Source organism: Sphaerodactylus townsendi, linkage group LG01 (genome assembly GCF_021028975.2).
Source record: "Sphaerodactylus townsendi isolate TG3544 linkage group LG01, MPM_Stown_v2.3, whole genome shotgun sequence".
In the NCBI taxonomy this organism is placed as follows: domain Eukaryota; kingdom Metazoa; phylum Chordata; class Lepidosauria; order Squamata; family Sphaerodactylidae; genus Sphaerodactylus; species Sphaerodactylus townsendi.
The window spans coordinates 128,021,571-128,029,416 of record NC_059425.1 but is presented as its reverse complement, the minus strand read 5'-3'; positions in this window follow the sequence as shown (position 1 = coordinate 128,029,416).

Genomic DNA, 7,846 nt, shown 5'->3' with positions numbered 1-7,846 from the left:
ATGTTCATTTATTTGGATCAGAAGTCTTTTAGGCTTATTGTTTGACAAGAGCTAGAAACAAATGTAAAAATTCAGTTCTATTTTGAACACCCTGATTCTTTATGTGCAGCAGTTCCAAAGCAAACCTGCTAGGAATTAGTACTGAAAGCAGCAGTGACTGGTGGTCACAGGAAGGCCTCCTCTTTGCCTTGGTGGGTAGCTTTTGCTGCTGCTAGGCCTGCCTCCTGAATTATGCTCCTCCTAAAACCAGTATGTATTGGTTAGTGTGTTGGGACGATGGCTTGGGAAGCCAGGTTCATATCCCCACTTGTCACAAAACTCACTGAGTGACTTTGGGCCAGTGATTCTCTCTCACTCTAATTTACCTGACAGAGTTGTTGAGAAGATAAATGATAAAGTATAAAATTATAAAGTATGAAAGAGTCATTCCCCTCCTTCCCTTTCTTCCTGCTGTTCTTGCCCCAGTGGCCAAAGGGAATCTGCGTGCATGTGAGAGGGCTTGTCCCTCTTGCCTCTTGCTTGCCTCCTGTTTTATGGGGCAGCATGCCTCCACTGAAGCTGTGCCTTTTTATTTGTTGCTTGAGTCACAGATATGGACTGTGTGCATTTAGGGATATGGTGTTCTGTCTCTGCACTCTTGCAAGCTAACTGTCTGCAGCTCAATCAGGAGTTACTATATATGTGGAATGAACAGGCACACAAGTAACTTTTTTTTACCACAGTCTAAGATCTTTAAAAGAAAAGATCCACCAGACCTCGGCCACACAGCCTGGAAAACCCACCAGAACCAGTTGAATCCAGCCGTGAAAGCCTTCGATAATACATTGGAAAGATCTTTGTTCAACAAAACATACTTTCAATTCACTAGAGCACAAAACATTGAAAATCTGTATCATAATTCCATTTGAGCAGAGACGTATGGCCTATTACCTCCATACCTTAACGAACCCATGCGCAAGGAGAGTGCTTACCATTGCGCTTTTAACGTTATGCCCTCTGCCCTATTAAAGGGTAGGTTCAGCAATTTAGATAAATCCGCAAGGTTATGCAGTTGCAAACTTAATGTGGTTGAAACCCTGACTCACCAACTCTTGCACTGCACCAGATTTGATAACATCAGATCTAAATATACCAACCTACATTTTTTCTTCCAATCTGGGCTGCCTGATCTGACTAGGTTATCTCTATTGTTAAACAACTCGGACCCCGGTCTTTGTGAAGAGATCGCCAATTTCATTGCGGAGATAGTTGAGAGTTCCCAGTAGAACGTATTTGTTGTGCTCCCCGTGGGGCCTTTTATCTATCATGTATCCATGCAATTGTTCCCGATTCATGTAACTTTTTTCTGACTATGCCAATAAAGGCGTATGTATGTATGTATGTATGTATGTATGTATGTATGTATGTATGTATGTATGTATGTATGTATGTATGTATGTATGTATGTATGTATGTATGTATGAAAATCTATATCACAATACTGCAGCATACTACAGCCTAAGAAAAGGAACATAAAACATATGAGGCTAACTAGGTGATATGCATGGGGTAGAAAATGTTGACAGAGAGAAATTTTTCTCTCTTTCTCACAATACTAGAACCAGGGGGCATTCATTGAAAATGCTGGGGGGAAGAATTAGGACAAATAAAAGGAAACACTTCTTCACGCAACGTGTGATTGGTGTTTGGAATATGCTGCCACAGGAGGTGGTGATGGCCACTAACCTGGATAGCTTTAAAAGGGGCTTGGACAGATTTATGGAGGAGAAGTCAATTTATGGCTACCAATCTTGATCCTCTTTGATCTGAGATTGCAAATGCCTTAACAGTCCAGGTGCTCGGGAGCAACAGCCGCAGAAGGCCATTAAGGCGCTCTCACATCCTACATGTGAACTCCCAAAGGCACCTGGTGGGCCACTGCGAGTAGCAGAGAGCTGGACTAGATGGACTCTGGTCTGATCCAGCTGGCTTGTTCTTATGTTCTTACGTTCTTATGTCACTGGTGACACCTTAGCATTTCCTTCCCTGAAATGAATGTAATCCTGCAGGAATTTTGAACATGAAAGGTTGGTTAAGACAGACTACATCTCCTCCCTGTCCCTTGGTTTGTCCATTGCTGATGGAGTGTCCAGATATGTTAACCCTTCCAACCCCAGTTGGAAGGTTGAACCTTAACTTGTCATGAAACTGGGAATGGATCTCCATGTATGCCTTTTCCGCAAACAAATTAAAGTGCACCTTCCAATTTATTTATGACCCTACTAATTATATATCCTAATAGCCATCTTCCTGGCATGTGGGCAAACAGCCATCCATCATCTTCTCTGTTTCCTTAAAGGAATGCATCTCCTCCAAGCCTGCAATTTGAGAAGTCTGTAGATCCACTCCCAGATAAAGGATGCTTTCTCTGAGATCAGGGCCACTCTCAGTATTTGTTGAGAGATCCTGCATCTTTTTATCATAACAAGGAAACCATGTATGTTTCCCTGAGCAAATGGGGGAAGGGTGGGTTAACAGTAAACAAAATAAATAAAATAAGAGAACTAGACACCATTCCATTTTCTTAAAGCTTCTAGTACGACTTTTCTCCGTGATAAAAAGAGTATAGTTGTTGAACGTCCACCTCTCACATTGCTGTAAAAAGAACAGAAGCTGTGTCAGAAAAAGAGAGTAGTAATTCAAATGGTAAACATGGCAGCTTAATAAGAAGTCCTGCCTGAAGCGATCATCACTCCTTGATGCTGCCCTTCTTAAGCTTCCCCTGTCCTTATTTCCCAGATGTATTGCAAATGCAGCATGAGTTTTGTGAGACTTGAGGAAGTCCTATTGGGCATGCACTGCGTATAAAAATGCCTGGAGAACAAAGAATGAAGGAGTGCTAGTTGCTGTGGTTTTTGGATGAAGTTCAGATTGCTCCCCCTCCCCCAACAATCCAACAACCTCATTCGGCCATGATGATAAACTAATTTTCTTGGCATCGAATATACATGGAATACATTTTGCTTGAATATTGTCCATGCTGAATTTGCATGAGGGCTCTCCTATGAGCTCAGAACACTTTTCAAATAAGAACAAACTTGAATCACAGTCATGTTGCTTAGCACCCACATGTCAGGTGTTCTCCGTGTGATCTCAATGGCTGAAGTGAGAACAAATATGTGTTCACTCACGTTTGCCATCACTGATGTTAAGCAAAAAGGCAGGAGAGAAGCAGGCATGCTAAGCTTGTAGAAATGCCTCTAGGGACCAATGTGAACTGATGATATTATTAGTCAGTGACATCTCTAGAAATTTCTGCACAAATGCAGAGTGGCACCGCCTTCCCACTTGGTAATGAAAATGACATTGCTATGAATTTTGTTTATAGCAACTTATGGCTTTGCAGTGGTGGGAAGTTCTGTGGAGTCATTATTTTTATCCCACTTCTAAAGATGTCCGTTTACTTGCTGAATTTCATTTACCTTGGCGAATGGGGGTGTTATCTGATGCATTTATTATCTAATCCTATGGGGATTAACAAAATATGCCCCCTCTGCTATACAGCAAGAACAGGGCAAAGAAGCTTCTGGAAGAATGGATGGGGTTAGGGCTAATACAGGATACAAAGAACTAGGAAGGTCTCTCACATAAATCCAAGTGAAATGAATAATATGCTGTTGGAAGGTGCCATTTGAACAAGGCCATAATTTGATCAGCAATTCCAAATGCTGCCAACAGCCAGCAGAAGCAACATTTTCCCTTTGCACTGTCATTGCTAGCATCAGAAGGCTGGAGAGACCTTTCTTGATTTTATATAAGCAGCAGCTTAGGGCCTTTCCCCACTTACCGTAAGCCCCGCGCTACTTGAGCAGAGTAGCGCGGGGTTCCTCCTCCCTCCCCACGGCAGGGGCGGCCACAGCGCAGTGGCATCCCTTAGCGTGTGGCATCCCAGGCGCTCTTCCGAACAGCGCCTTTTGACAACCCCGCACAGAGCGCCTGAGAGCAGCGCGTGGCATAGGGGGGATGGAAGGGAATGGGGAAAGGCCCTCTGATAGTATCCTTCCATCCTACTAGCACAAGTCTCCTTATGTGCTGGGCAGGGTACAATCCCCAAAGACCTCACCTAGAAATGGATAGGGGGTGTTATCTGATGCATTTATTATCTAATCCTATGGGGGTTAACAAAATATAATAAATATAAGTATAGTAAAGGAAATGAACTGGTGAATTAACTGCAACAACAATAACAAACCCTAATATGAGCTGGAACATAAGTAAATAAAATCTTTGCTCATTCCATAGTCATTGTTTTTCTTCTGGAATTCTGTAGAATTAAGTTCATGCTCCATTTTTTAAGCTGTCCCATACTTGTTCTGCGATACCCGTACCTTCCTTCCCTTCTTTTTTCCTTTAACAGTTATAATTTTAATGCTAATGATCTACAACTGTTTCCTCACCACTGAGTTTACTTTTTGTTTAGTTAGTGTCTCTTACTTCGGAAATAATGATGTGTTGAATCCCCTCCACTCCACTAACATGGAGCCTTTTTTGTCATACAAGAGGAAAGCTCCACATTAGCTGAGCAGAGTGGAGGGATCCAATCTTATGAATGTTTCTTGTATGTCTCTTAATTTTTGGAAACTGATTTTATCTAAAGCAGAATTTTTGACTTACCTTCCTAGTTTTGCTTTATCTCTTTTATGTTTTCCTCTTTCTTTGGGGTCTATATCTATATATTTTTCTTGACAATTGCAGTGGGGGATCCTCTTTGACTAATCTTAATTTTTGTCCTTTTATGTCTTTTTGTTTCTAGCACTTAAATATGTCCAAGATTACTTAGGTATTTGTCTGCATACTTATTTCCTGCCCATCACTGAAGTCCCTGGAAGTTCTTGCTGGATGTAACAATGTCTAATATGCAAAGGAACTGAGATGGAGACCCCACAGTGGACAGGCAAGTGATCAGCTAGAGAGAGCTGTAAAGTTAATGACCCCTCTGTCCTTTTGTGTCACCTCTTGTCTGTCCTTAGACTGATACTCTCAGGTCCAACATCCTGCTTCTTCTCAGAAGTTTGTTGCAGAGACTCCTCGTAGCTAGCAAGATAGCAGCATGCTATCTTTCCTTCTTTCCTATCCTAAATGTAGTTCCTAATAAACATTTACCTTTTACTCTTTTAATCAGTGTGTTGGCTGCTTCTGTTCTTTCAAATTATATTGAAACACCACTCCTAAGATACTTAATACAGCCTAGAAGAAAGAGTAAGGGACACAAACAGATAGCTGTTCATAATTTAGCTGCATCTGGAATTGTAGAGAGTGATGGGTTGGAATGTTTGGAGTAACCCCTCCCCCCCAGTAAACTCCCTGAGATTCAACAAAAAGGCATAGAGGCCAAAGTATAATGTTGCCTCTTGGCACTGGTATTCAGAGGTTTACTGCCCCTGAATGTGGAAGTTTTGCACAGTTTCAGCACTCAAGACAGATTTTTCAAGAGCAAGTCAAGAAAGTAGATTCTGAGTTTGTGGCCAAGCAGCCCACAGCAGCTTCTGGCCTTGGTTACCCAGGCTGATTAATGTTCACCATATAAATTCAAAAGAATATATAAGCCCCCTCTCTCTCTGGGAAGAACCGTTGGGTCATCCAGGGGTTATTTTGGGCTGCACCTGAGGATGCTGGGAAACGGTGTAAAATGAAATTAGGACTCACCATAACTTGAAAGGTTTGCTGATTGTGGAGACATAAATACTTAGCTGAGTTTTTTTATATAGAGAGAGAAACAGAGAGAGAGAGAGAGCAGGCAAAGAGGAGGACGAGGAGGGAAGACGGCAAGGAGGAGGGGCAAGGAGGAGGAGGATGGGGTGCGATTGGTCGAGTCATTTTGCGCCCCCCAGGTGACTCCCACATGGAGTGCCTGGGTCATTTGTCCCCGGATGTCCCCATGGGAACTTTGCCTGTGCTGCTGAAGCCATCAGGCAGAGGCGTAGCTAGGGAAAATGAAACCCGGGGCAAAATCTGATCCCCCCCTTATGGGTGGCCGCCCTCCCCACCCATGACCAAACAAAGTTTTTTTGCACCAGGTCATCTCAAAGTCACCATCACATTATAGAACATGCCCCAACTCACAAATCTGGGTAAAAGCCAGATCTAGAGGATTTTAAACAGATCCTCATGAATTTATGATTTTTGCATTGGAATGAAATGAAACCACCATGAAACTATATAACATGTCTTAGTCTACAGGCAGTACCAAAACAATCACGCATCCCACACTCTGACGTGCCGCATTGGTGCAAGAACCTGCTTGAAAAACACTGGCTAGGGGTTGGGGAGGGTGGCAAAGGGTGGCTAGGTGGCAAGGGATGGCTAGGAGTGGGGGAAGTGGGTGGCAAGGAATGGCTAGAGGTGGAGGAACAGTGGTGGGATCCAAAAATTTTAATAACAGGTTCCGATGGTGGTGGGATTCAAACAGTGGCGCCGCCGCACACATGCACCTCCAGTCCCTATTGGGCAGGGAGGTTGCTTTAGTAACCCCTTCTCGGCACTCAGAAAAAATTAGTAACCACTTCTAGAGAAGTGGTGAGAACTGGTTGGATCCCACCTTTGTGGAGGAAATGGGAAGTGATGCCAGGGGGAAGGGAAGGCCTCTGCTGGGCCCCTGCAGGCCTGGCTGGCCTTTTTGTGTGCTGTGGGGGATGGATGGCCTCTGCCGGGCCCCTGCAGGCCCAGCTGGCATTTTTGTATGGCGGAGGTGGGGGAGGGAGGCTTATGTCGGGTCCCTGTTGGCTCAGGCTGCACCCCACCCCGCACTCCACTTACCTTTATGGTCTCCTTTCCCCCTTGGCCTGGCCAGGCTCTGCTGGCTGAAGGAGCAGTCTGCATGGGGCAGGGCTGGACTTAGGGGGGAAGGAGATGGGTGTGGAGGCGATTTTCTGCCTCCCCACATGACCTAAGGTGGCCCGCCCAGGGCACTTGTCCCCACCCTTCCCTGTTATAGCTACACCACTGCCATCAGGAGAGGAGGCAACAGTCAGGCACCTTTTGTCATGTTTTATCCTGTTCCAGTTGAGGACCTCTCCTTGCTGCATTTTGTCCTTGTAGTAACTTTTGTGATGTTGGACCATACGGGAACCAATCTTGGGTGAAAAGTGGGACAAAAGTGCAACAAATAATAAATCATTATTTGCATCCTTGTTATTTCTGATCCCAGGAATAAGAATGGTGATATATGGTGGTGCTCTTTATGTTTCCGTGGAGCACAGGAGATTGCAACCACTCTTAGCTGGAAAATAAAATGCTACTCAGTTTCTATGAAATCTGTGCGTATTTGACATGAACTATTGCTCTTTTAATAATGCCAGTGCTTTATTCAGATGTTTTAGGAATTATGGTCTGGAGGAGCAGGTGGTACTGCTATTAGAGGAAAAAACTAATAGCAAGATTAACTTATTCTAACCCCAAAATGCACAAAATCTTCTGTAGTGTTTCAAAGTAATGTTGAGTTGTACATTGTAATTTTTAAAAAATGCATGTACTGCCTGACCATATGAACATGTTCTCATTCCCTTCTCAGGCTTTTGAGCAATTTGCAGTCTTTTGTTAGAATATAAAGGCTCTCTGAGCCTCCTACTTGAGTGCAGAGTTTACCAGCTGCTATCCACTACTAGGCCTCATTAGAGGCCTGCTGTTCTGCTGAGAACCAAACCACATGCTACACCCTCTGTTGTTTGTCTATTAGCCTGTTGCTGCTCCTTAAATTACAAGATACAAAAGGTTGTTCTATTTCTCCACAGAGAACAACTATTCTTATTCCCACTTCAAGAGGCTCTACATCATGATCTCTTTAACTAATTAAGGTTCATATGCAGGC